At 46.3% G+C, this 12,640-nt stretch overlaps 1 protein-coding gene across 1 annotated transcript in view; it reads left to right on the plus strand.

Moving 5' to 3' along the window:
* Positions 1-428: 428 nt before the first annotated feature.
* Positions 429-12,640, plus strand: part of Fam3c (FAM3 metabolism regulating signaling molecule C) — a 48,680-nt gene continuing 36,468 nt past the window's right edge. Inside the window, exon 1 of the mRNA XM_076566157.1 lies at positions 429-564. The gene's annotated coding sequence lies outside the window, so the exon portion shown is untranslated. The remainder of the gene's footprint in view (positions 565-12,640) is intronic.

A 12,640-nucleotide genomic window follows, 5' to 3' on the forward strand; every position in this document is an offset into this window, starting at 1 on the left:
TTACCTGGTTTCTAGGAGTCAGTGAAGATCCCCATGGTCCTAGCCTGATGCAAGTCTAGCAGGGGGCTGGTCATTTCAAACTGCCTCCTGAATGGTTGGGATTCCGTGTGTGTGACTTGAGGGCGGAGGCGCTGACACATTTTTTCCCTCCTCCTCGGGTGCCACTTAGCCTCTGGCTGCGGACTCGGCAGCTCCCACGTGGCAAGGCCAGATTGAGCAATGCGGGGCTGGAGCCACCGAGGAGGCGACCCGGGGAGCGTGCCGGCTGCGGCCCTTCCTCCCCGCGCCGGGGCGCCGGCTCGGTCCTCCACCGCCAGAGGGCGTGCGCGGCTGCGCGGCGGCGGGGCCCATTGGCCGCGGCGGGAAGCGTGGGAGGAGGGCTGGGGCGAGCTGGCTTCCTCCTCGGCGCGGGCGGGCGGGCGAGCGAGCGCGAGGCGAAGCGGGAGGAGCCGGAGGAAGCCGAGGCGCGAGCGGGAGGCGGCGGCGGCGGCGGCGGCGGAGGAGGAGGAGGAGGAGGCTCCCGTCGGCCTCCGGCAGCACTGACGGCGGCGCGGCCGCTGGCGGGTGAGGCTCGGGCGGGCAGGCGGCAGGCTTGGGCGCGGTTGGGCGCCTGGAGGCTGGAGCGGAGCACCGCGCCGGCCGCCCGGCTGCCTGGCATCCCGACGCGGGGCGCGGCTGCAGCGGGGCCGGGTCGTGCGAGCATCGCGGCCCGCTCGGCGGCGGCGTCTGCACCTGGCGCGACTGGGTCGCGGCCGCCACCGGGCTGGAGCTCCACCTGGAAGCCGGTGTTGGCCCCTGGCGGTCGGAATCCCGCAGCTTTCGAGCGTCCCCGGAGAACGGGATGGGATGGACTTCCAGGCTGGGCTTGAACTCGGTGCAGGGCCGTCTTGACTCACTCTTAAAGTTTACGTCTCTGCCAAACTGGAGCCACTTTCTCCTTTTGCAAGCTGGCCCATTGGTGTTTATGTCTTTGATGAGCGCTGTGTTTATTTTTATTTTCTGCTGTGTTCATAGCTGTAGTATGCATGATGGTCCGTGCCCTTATACCTAAGTAATGAGTGACAGTTGGACGATTTGAGATTGGTGTGTCCAGCTGTAACTTGGTGGAAGTCGTCAGCCTCAACTTACATAATTACTTCCTATAATACAGAACTATCTAAACTTTTGCCTTGCTTCTGTTTAGGCAGAAATACATGGATGCAAACTCACTAATTCGTATCTTGACTGTCTTAGATACAGTTGCCCAGTATTTTCACGCGCATATTTGTTTTTCCTAACCCCTCACACGGGTCCTATCACTAGTTCTCAGATTCTACGCATTAAAATATGAGTTTCGTGAGATATTAAGTAAAATTGGATGATAATGGCAGATCCCCAGGCCTGTGAAATCCTGGTGGGACCAGAATAGACTGTACATTTTCCAAGACTTTGGAAACATTGTTAATACAGCGCTTTAGGGAGTATAGAGAGATCTCCACTTAATGCAGAAAATAAAGTTAATAACTTTCCCGATGCCACTAAACAGAAACGTGGAGGAATGGATAAGTTAGCCTTACTTGTGGGGCTGTACTCCACTTTCTGGATTTCTCTGGCAGTTTACTAGGTTTTGTTTTTAACTTTATGCAAGTGATTAAGGTTGTTTCATGGATTCTTAAAAGCATGTTCTCTACTTATTAAAAACGACCTTAATTTGTAGGAAGAAATAATATAAAAGGGCAAGATCAAATTCCTCCAGTCAGTGACTTTCTGCGTCTCCATGGTTGTGGGGATGGGCAGCCACAGGATGATGGAATTACGTAGACCCGAGTGACAGGCACAAAGGCTCCGTGTCACAACTTCTCTTTTGCCCCCCCCCCCCCACCCCTACCCCTTGGTAGGCAGTGGAGCATCTTGTGTGCCAGTTAGATGGTTGCGTGAGTATCCTTAGCAATGGGTTACTGGTGATTTCCACATCTCCACCAGGCTTGTTAAGGCAGTGCTGTGGGATCAGCTGTGCTAACTAATGGCACCATGCATTACCTGCAATTAGTGGTCTCTGAATGAGTTTTGGAGGGCATTGGACAGTAAAAATAGGAGCTTGTAAAATTATGTTAGCTGATAAATTTTTTCCTTTGTGGCTTCTTTCTATGCCGTGCCAGTGACTGCTGACCTGCCTTCCTGTTTGGGCAGATGGAACCACTCTTGGGGCATGTCTCAGACGGAGGTGGTGTGGCTGTGTGAACCTTGGTGTACTTCTGTTTCCCATTTGACCTGAAGTGTAAATGAAGTGTTTGTGTAGGGGGAACCCTGAAACCTGAGATGAAGAAGCTGTAAATCCTTATCAAGTGTAAAGTAGTTACAGGAAATGACGACCCCCACCACATGAGGTGTAAATTTATGCCTACCTTTCTTCCTTGTTTTCTTTCTTAAAAACAAAAAACAAAACCCCAACAGTGTATAAATTCAAATGTCCATACCCTGTTTTGTTCCTCCTATAATTAAGATGTATTTTTAATCTTGTCATTTTTTTAAAGAAAAGTTTATTTATTTTTATCTCTCTTTGTTTCTTTTCCTACGTAGGGGGTGAGGCGAGTACTTATGCTGTGGCTTATGTGTGGCAATAAAGGGACAGCTTGTAGGAGCTGGTTTTCCTTCTGGGACTTGAACTCTGGATGTCAGGCTTGTCCGCAAGCACGCTTACCTGCTGAACCATCTTGCTGCCCCTTTGTAATGTTTTTCTTGATAATATTTGTTTGTCTGTCCATCTTTACTTAAGGGTATAGGGGAGGATTGAGGTGTTTGAACAGCTGTAGAATTCTAAAGAGGAAGGCTATTTTGTAGGACCCTGCACTGTTTTGTTTATGTTCTGGGTTCCAGACAGCTAATCACCATTTCAGTTTTTCAAGTGGCTCTTAGATTTTTAAACAGATTTCTGCTTTGTAGAAGAGAAGACCTGTAAGAAAACATGTGGACAGTTTAAGCCTGAGTAATGTGTTTGAACTATTGCAAACAGGAGATCTGTCTTCTTTTCCTCACCACACTCCCCAGATTAACTGCCTGCCTTGTCCTCTTCTACCTGGCAGGCCTGGCCCGGGGAAATCCAGCCTCATTTCCATTCCTTGTCCAGGAAAGAATGAACATGCCTGTCCTACGAATTGCACTTCGGGTTCTTAATTCGTCTTAGGTCTCCCTTGGTTTCCATTTTTATTTTTTTATTTTTCCTTTTTTTTCCTCCGTGTGGGTTGGTGTGCTGTAACCCTGAAGCTCTGGGCTCTAAGCCCGAGAGAGAATCACTCCAAGAGCTTGTGAAGCATGCAGGATTTTAATGCCCACTCGGAGGATTCTGAGCCTGCAGGTCTGCAGGAGCACAAAAATGTGTCTGTTAAAAGGCACACCAGTGCTTCTGACCTCCCTGGTGTGGGCAACACTTTGGAGAGGCCTTAAAAGAACTTGATAGGATGTGTCACCGAACATTTGGTACCGTTCTACCAAGAAACGTGTGTTGGGCACTCTCTCCATGTAGACGGTTAATGGGAAAGGTGGTGTGTTTCTTAAAATTCATAATAAAGGTTTTTAGGTGTCTAGGGTTTTATGGCTTCTCTTATGATGTTAAAGGGCTATTGTGAGGGTTAGGATGTAAGATAAAAACAGTTATATTGGAGTTTGGGGAGATCTCTCAGTCTGGAAAGTGCTTGCCAGGGGATCTCCAGGGCTCCCTGGTTGGTCACCCTAGCCTAATGAGTATCGAGTTTCAATGAGACCACAGAGAGAGTAACTGAAGACACCTGACAGTCATGTCTGTTGTCGCACACACATACGTGCATACCCTTCCACACTGCATAGACCCGCACAAGCATGCACACACGTAAGTACCACATGTGTAGAATAATTCTATTAATATGTCTTCAGATGTTCATCCATGTAAAATATTGGTAAGACTTGATGAATGGTATCCTTGCCTGACATCTGTTTGTAATGAAGATTGTACTGGTGGCTGAAGTGTACCTCAGGTGTGTCTTGAGATGTCGGGCACTCGAGCCTGGCTACTCATTTCCGTCCGTGTGTGCATTAGTGGCTGACTAGAAAGTCTTGTAGTACACTGAAGTAATGACTTCATGTAGCATTTACAGGAGGTGTGGCAGGTCCATTTGACCTGTAGCTTTTTATCAGTCCTTTTTAGTTAGTGGCCCTCCGTAACTCCTGCTTATTGACACTCTGCCTGCACACACCTTGTGTACCCTCCTCTGCAGAATGTTTTTTAGATGTAGTGGTAAGGTTAACTGCTCTGTGTCCGAAGAGACCCGAGCTCTGGCTGTCAGCTCAGAAAATGAAAAGCTCTGGTGGTATGTGGGACCCTGACGGAGTGACTGTGGGTTAGAACCCATCTTTTTCTGTACTACTGGGAAGTCAGTGGAGAATAGCCCTGCCTGCATATGAGCTTCCTTCATTGACGAGGAAAGTTGCTTAGGTATATTATTAGGTTGGGGGAAGAATCCTCTTTATTTTCTTTTTAATCTCTTAAGGGTTTTGTTGGAAAGCATGGTTAAATGCATGTGGATCAACTGACATGTTTCAGCCATCAGCTAGCTCATGTGTCTGGAGAGGCAGGAAGAACTGACTGTAGGTCTCTTTCTGATTTCTATAGTCTCCAGAGTTCTACTCTGCAGTTGCTAACACTGAGATGTCTGGTGTTACAACACTGCTCTCAGAATGTCCATCCGACCTGTTGTTCCATTAAGTCTTTGGGGCAAAGTTGGCCTAGGTGAGGCACCTTCCCTAACCTGTTTGTAAGTAGAGACAGTGGGTGTTAGAGCTGTGTTGGCCGGTGTAGGAGAATGGAGCTGAATCCAGGCTGCTGTGGATCAGAAGACAGGTTTCCGAAGTGTTCTTCCCTGTTGCCAGCCAGGAAGAGCAGCTGAGAAGCAGGTCTAAGGACAGTTTCTGTGGGCTGAGGAAGACAGTGAAGTCTCTCCAGTGCAGTCCTATTTTGCCTCATCTATGTCTCATTGACTAACAGTCTGGGGGAAACACTCTGGACTTGTGTTTCCACTTCCCACATTTAGATGTTAAGCCTCCTTTAAATGGATTTCCATTTTGTGCTACCGAAGATAAACAAGAAAAGCCAGAAGATGTTGATTCAGATAACTGAGAAATTCAGGGACAGGACAGGGATGGTGGCACAGGCTAGTAATCCCAGAATTCTAGAGATTGGAGTCTGAGGCAGGACGAGCAAGGTGTTGAAGTTCTGTCTCAAACAATGGCGGCTAGGCATAGATCATTTGCATCCCATTCTGCCCAAGATGTTTCCCTAGAACAGTATTCTGAAAGAATTACTCCACTGACTAAGTTTTAAGTTTTTGGTCTGTGGCTTTGTATTCTCCCATTAGGAATACCACTTTGTAGAAGTGGATTTTTTTTTTAAATGTTGTGTTTAATTTTTTTCCCCTCTACTTAGAATATAATATGGTGATATTTTATTTGTACTGAAATGTGATTTTTATTTGTATGTTAATAAATAAAGTTGCCTGGGGGTCGGAGCTAATAGCAAGCCATCCCAGAAGCTGGACGGTGGTGGCACACGCATTTTAATCCCAGCTCTTGGGAGGCAGAGCTAGGCAGATCTCTGTGTGTTCAAGGATACAGTCAGCATGGAGACACACGCCTTTAATCTCAATACCAACCATAGAAGACCTGGAGGTCTGTACAGACGGGCAGTGACGAGGAGGTCATGTGGTTGAGTTTACAACCAATGAGAAGGCAGAATAGAAAGTCAATAAAAAGGACAAACACACAGGAAGTAGGTCTCTTGCAGAGAGGTAGGACAGCAGTGGCAGTGAAGGGTAAGGTTTTTAATCTCAGCTCTTAGCTATTGCTCTGACCTCTTGGCTTTCATCTCTGAATCGGCTCCGTGTTTCTTATTTAAAAAGACATTTACATCTACAATACAACATTAGGTTGTTTCCTTAAAAACTTGTAAGATTTTTTAATTGTTAGGCAACCTTAATTTTTTTTTCTTTTCAGTAACTTTCATGTTCCTTTTGTAAGGTTTTGTTTTGTATTTGGGGATGAGTGCCATGCAGTCCATTCTGCCCTTGAACTCCCTGTCTGAACAAGGATGACTTTGAACTCTGTGCTCCCCACCATTTACCTCCTAAGTGCAAGGTCTTACAGGTACATGCACCATACTTGTATTTTAAATTCCACCCCCTGCCCCACTTCCTCACTTTGTATAGATTATTATTTTCTCACTCTGTATAGATTATTTTTTAAAAACAAGTGTCTTTTAGGATTCCACACCAAAGTGTCCTCCCAATATTAAACCCTTTTTCAGGTTAATATTTCTATTAAGTACTCAGTGTTGAAATCTTTAAAATCACTTGATGTTAAAATCTGTCTATTCACAATATCAGTTATAACAGTATATGTTGCATACTGAGTTACTGTTCTTATTTCGTAGTGCAGGCTGGGTCGGGGGAGCCAATGCCAGGCCTTTTGATGTGTGTTTTGAACAGAGTTTCAGGTAGCCTCGCTGGCCCCCAGCTCATTTTGTAGCAGGGGATGGTTTTGAAATTTGAACTTCCCATCTGTCTTAGTCATTGTCCTATTGCTGTGAAGAGACACCATGATCAAGACAACTCTTATGAAGAAAGCATTGAGCTGGGGGCTTGCTTACAGCTGCAGAGGGTTAGTTCCTTGTCATCATGGTGGAGCGCAGCAGCACACGATGGCGCCGGAGCAGTGGCCAAGAACTACATCCTGATCCTCAGGCGGCGAGTCTGGGCCTAGCATAGGCTTTTGAAACCTCAGAGCCTACCTCCAGTGTCACACTTCCTCCAACCAGGCCTCCCAATCCTTCTTTTTTTTTTTTTTTTTTTTTGGTTTTTCAAGACAGGGTTTCTCTGTGTAGCTTTGCGCGTTTCCTGGAGCTCACTTGGTAGCCCAGGCTGGCCTTGAACTCACAGAGATCCGCCTGCCTCTGCCTCCCAAGTGCTGGGATTAAAGGCGTGCGCCACCACCGCCCGGCCCAATCCTTCTTAAATAGTGTCACTCCCTGATGACTAGACATTCAAACATAGGAGCCTGTGGGGACCATTCTTGCTCAGACCATCACTGTTGTGTTTTTGCTCTTTTTTGCCCCCGCCCCCCCCAGCTCCCAAGTAAATTCACACACACGGAGACTTATACTTTTAACTGCCCGGCCTTAGCGTGGCTGGTTTCTTGCCAGCTTTCCTTGTCTTCAGGTATCCCATCTATCTTTTGCCTCTGGGCTTTTCCTGTTCTCTTACTTTTGTAAATCTTACTCTTACTCCGTGGCTTGCTGGTTGTGTCGCAGGGTGGCTGGCCCCTAATGTCCGCCCTTTCTCTGGCTCCTTCTCGATCTCCCTTTCCAGATTTCTCCCTCTCTGTATTTTCTCTGCCTGCCAGCCCCGCCTACCCTTTCTCCTGCCTTGCTGGTGGCCAGTTCTTTATTAGCTCGTCAGGTGTTTTAGACAAGCACAGTAAAAGAGCTTCACAGTTAAACAAATGAAACATAAACAAAAGTAACACACCTTAAAACATTCTGCTACACACCACAGCATCTCTGCCTCCTAAATGCTGAGGTTGCAGGCATGCATCATGACATCTAGTTTCTGTGGTGCTTCGGGATCAGACCTAGGGCTTCGTGCATGGTAGGCAGATACTCCGCTGACTCTGCTCATGAGCCCAGTCTTCATACTGGGTTATTTTTTAAATTTTTACTTCATTATTTGTTTATTTGTTTACAGCCCCCCCACCCCCAAGCTCTGGTTGTCCTGGAACTCACTCTGTAGGCCAGGCTGGCCTTCAACTCAGAGATCTGCCTTCCTCTGCCTCTCAAGTACTGCGATTAAAAGTGTGTACCACCACACCTGGCTCATACTGGATTTTTGAATGTTAATACAGTCTTCCTACCTGCCTTTTTTGTTTGTTCTGTTTCAAAAATTTGTCTGGCCTGGCAGAGACCCATCTGGCATTCAGTGGGTTCTGGGGGTCCAGACTCCTGCCCTCTTGACTGTGCAGTAAGTGCCTTGTCTGCTGAACCATCTCCCCAGCCCTGGAAATGTATCTAAGAGCTAAATTATAGAAGTTGGTCAAGCGTCAGATGCAAAGGTACCCGCACTTTTTAAAAGCCTGTCACCAAAATGATCTCACATCAGCACCCACATAAAGGAGAACACTGTCACCTTCTTCCGGTGAGCATGACCTTATCATCAGGGAAACGGAAGTGAGTAACCACTTTTGTCGGTGTCTTTCTGTCTCCAGCAGTGGGTTGAAGCAGGACCAAGTCCGGGCTCTGCTGCCTCTGCTGTGTTTGCATTTGAAGGGGCCTCCCGGTTCTCATGGAGGGTCCATGCTGATGAGAGGTCTGGTCCAGCACAGAACTTGCTCAGCCCTCTTTTCTGCAGCAGGCCTGCCTTCTGAGATGATCCGTGGGAGCCATCCACAGTCTCCAAATATCCAGCAAAGATGTTCAACTACTTAGGGACCATTAGGGAAGTTTTTCAGTCTTCCGTTTTACTTTTCTCTAATTAAAAAAATTATTACTCTTTTCTTGAGGCTCAGCTAATCATATACATAATCCTGTATAGTCTTTAGGCCAAGATAATTTTTCAGACTAGGTTGAAAAATAAAATTTTAATATTTTGTTGTCCGTAAATAAAGTTTTATTAAAACACAGTTGAGTCAGACCTGGTGGTGCACTTGGGAGGCAGAGCCAGGCAGATCTCTTTAGTTCTTTCAGTCTGGTTCTGTCTGGCCCTTTCATACAGAAAGTTTCTGGGCTTTTGCCTGGCAGTAGTCACATGTATAATTCTGTATATTATTGCAATGTGTTTCTCCATTTTTCTGTCTTTCTTCTATTCATTCATTCACTGAGACAGGATCTCACTATTTAGCTCTGGCTGTCCTGGAACTCACTCTGTATTCCAGGCTGGCCTTGAACTCAGAGATCTGCCTGCTCCTGCCTCTGCCTCCGGAGTGCTGGGATTACGGTGTGCACCTGCTGCTTGCGCTTGTTTTGAACGCTGCGCTTTTGCTTGTAGTTAGCAGAGTAGCTTACCCTAGTGACTCTTCTAGATGTAACCCCTTTTCCTCTCAGTACCAACCCATTTCTCTCTTGTGTAGTCAATGCTCAGAGGATGAAAATTCAGTTTTTTACCTCCTAATCTTGACAATGTTTTTATCAGTCCAAGTTTGCCTAAAAAAACAAATCATGTGTAGGTTATAGATATGGACATTTGTGTGCTTGTGTATGTGTGTGTGTGTGTGTGTGTGCGCGCGCGCGCGCGCGCGCCTGTGTGTGTAGAGAGAGAGGTTCTGTGTAATAAACTATATACATTTCTGTAGCTACATGATTTATTATACGTATGTTGCAGTTTGTTGGAAGAAATGGACTCATACAGTTGCAGAGGCTGAGGGCTCCAGGTTTTTCATTGGCACATTGTTAGTGGTCCAGCAGAGCTGACGGCGCAGCGTGGCTGTGCACCATTCTCCCAGCCTGAAGACAGGCGGAGGAGAGCAGAGTCTCCCTATTAGAAAAGCAGTGTTTCTTCCTCTGCTGAGATATCAGGATAAATGCAAAAGATGTGTCCTCAGAAGGTGATGGGAGCTCTCCCAACCAGAAAACAAATACATTTTGCATCAGATTACAGGTGGGTGTCCTCTGATCTACTGGGAGACACTGAGGACTCATGGGTTAAGGGGTTCAGTCTCTAGACTACCTCTCCAACTTTAGATGCCAATTACAAGTCCAGGCTGCTTTTTTACATACGGGTCTGCTGGACCAGTTATAAACTGGGGCCTGCACAATCCCTCCCTTCCTGAGGCTCAAGTAATTTGAGTGGTTTATATTCAACGTTCACTGCACTGCAGGCTAGTGTAGACATCACTGGTGGACAGATGCGGAGGTGGTGTGGGAAGCGGGGGCAGAGTCCCCACCCTCTTTTGGGGTGCCACTCCCCAGGAGCCCCCCAGCATTCTGCCCCGGGAACGCCTTCTGAGCCCTGTCCTGTGGGCTTTTGTGAGACTTCATTGCATAGGCATGACTGAAGCATGGACAGCTGTGTTGAAATGTGGTTGGACAAAAAAGGAAATGAACTAATGCCAGTAGACTGAAGGGGGAACCCCACCTATTTATCTTGGCCTCTGCAGCCGTCCTCAGGACCGTGGAGGATCTTGTGATCTGTCAGACAAAACTGCGCAGAAAGGTTATTTGTGGTTAGCATCCACACAGAAAGGTAGATTAGGTTTCTGTCTCTTGCAAGGGAGAAGAGAAATTGTAGTCTAGACTAACAGATAACTACATGATTCTTACGGCCTGTAGTCTAGACTAATGGATAACTAGATGATTTTTGCATCCTGCTTTGTGTGATGGAGTTTGGGGCCAGGAACCATGGATGGATGCTCTTATGTATGAGGAGATACATATCAGCACCTGTGTTGTTAGGGCTGGATTGGAGCCCCATTGAGGAAGGCACTAGGCATCCCTTCTAGATTCAGATGCTGCTTGTCCAGGAAGGTCCTTCCATGCACACCCTGAATGGTTTTTCCTCATAGGCAGTCTGCAGCCCTGTCAGGTTAATACGTGAAGTTCACCGTCACAAACAGGGCTTAAGTGTAGTCTACATCTATTGTTTCGCAGCTCAACATGTTTTTATGTAAGTCTCTCGAAAAGCTCCAGCTCCCTGGGGGCTGCAAAGATAGCTTCAGGGTTAAGAGTACTTGTTCTTAACAGAGGAACTGGGTTCACACCCCAGCAACCACAGGCGCCTCACAGTCTTCTGTGACCCTTGTTCCAGGGGACCTGACTCCCTCTTCTGAACTCTGTCGTCTGTGGGCACCGTGTGTGCGTGGTACTCAGACATCTGCAGAACATCCACACACATATACTATAAGAACATATGTAACAAGAGAAAAGTCCCAGCCCACTTCAACATTGAGACCATCTGAATTTAGTTGGTTTGGTTAAAATGGTTATCTGGCCAGCACTGACTGAACGTTGGATTAAAGTGAATGGTGGTTCTCTATTTTGTGAAATACAATTCACAATATTTTCTTTGGGCCGGATTAATTTTATTTTTAATATTTTGCTACTGTATTTATTTGCATGCACATTTTCTTGGATCATTTTTGTCTTGAGGTGGTAGTGGTGTTTCCAACACTCAGTCTTAAGTTAATCTGACAAACTGTCAGATCTCTGGAGTGGCTGGTTTGCAGCAGAGATTCGCAATTCCCAGAGCAATTTGCAAAAGCCAAATTGATTGACATGGTATTTGTCCACAAGCTCTTGTCCTTAAATGCATCAGCGTTCAGGGGGAGAAATGGAACGGGGTTTGTTTGTGAGCGTTCCCCCTACTCTTCTCAGGGCTACGGGCGAACTCCTCTGCCTCCCCTGTGAGGCCATCACAGTAGTCAGGACAGCCAGAGAGCTGCTGGGAGGTGACCGGGAAAGGCAGCGCTTCCGGGTAGTTGTTTTCATGGCCTGTTTCTTTCATGCAGGACAGTGTTTAATTTAGACTTCATTTCTCCAGAATGCCATTTGACCTGTGCTTTTGTTCCCATTGGTCCTTATTTTAGTGACTTCCTGACGGGCCCTCCATAGTCACAGAGCAGCCCAATTTTGAATAACAAAATTTCATTAAATTGGACAAAACTGTGTAGTTGGGTTAAAAAAATGTTTAAAGCATCCAGGTAAGAGGGGTGGTCCCTCTGAGGCCCTGCTCCAGGCCTCTCCTTTACTCTGGGTCACAGACTGAGTGACCTTTAGGTCAGTGTTCCTTTGCCTAGAGGGTCCCCCTGCTTTGACTGGAAGCTGACATTGCACCCTTATCTACCTAACATGCTGAAACTTGTTTTGGTCTATCCTTACACTTTTGGAGTCATGAATTTCTTAAGTATCCTATTTTCAATATTTACATGTTTATCTGTCCTAAGAAGATTCTTAATTACTAATATTCCGGTTTTGGCAACTGGTTCTCATTTCTGTATCTTGAGTACGGAGATTAGCATTCTGAGTTTTCAGCTGAGGCCTTTTTATTCTTTCAGTGTTGTGTTCATTGTCTCTGGACCTGTCTCTCTGGTTCCCTGAAGTCTTCAGGAGCTGTTTCCTCCACTGCTCAGATTGTAACAAGTCTTCAAACGCTGCTCTCTAAACAGCCAGGCTTGGTTTGGAATTAGCACATCATAAACGCTCACCATACTCTGCCCTGCAATCTATTTCAATACTCCTGTTCCTCGGATTTACACTTTTGCATCATTAACGATGCAAGAAAGTTAATTAAGGAAATTAATTAAAATTGTGTTAATGACTGAGGCACTTTGGTGAGATTTTAATATAGAAATTTTCCTAAATGTTAATTCCCTAAAATATTTTAATGGAAAACAATTGTATTCACAAATGTAGTTGCTTACAGAGCGGCCTGTGATGAGTTCAGAAGCGGAATTGTTGGGAAGAGCAAGCAGGCGGCTGGTGACTGTAATTATACAGGTGTGGTCCCCCCCTGCAATAGAAACTGAAATAGAACAGCAGGCATCTGGTACCCAACTGCTTATCACATTTTCAAAGAAATTTTCCTGGGCCACACTCAGCTAGGAGTGAAATTATTTTGGCATATGAAAGGGAAGGAAAGGCCATGTATGTGTT

The sequence above is a fragment of the Peromyscus maniculatus genome, chromosome 3 (genome assembly GCF_049852395.1).
Source record: "Peromyscus maniculatus bairdii isolate BWxNUB_F1_BW_parent chromosome 3, HU_Pman_BW_mat_3.1, whole genome shotgun sequence".
Lineage (NCBI taxonomy): Eukaryota > Metazoa > Chordata > Mammalia > Rodentia > Cricetidae > Peromyscus > Peromyscus maniculatus.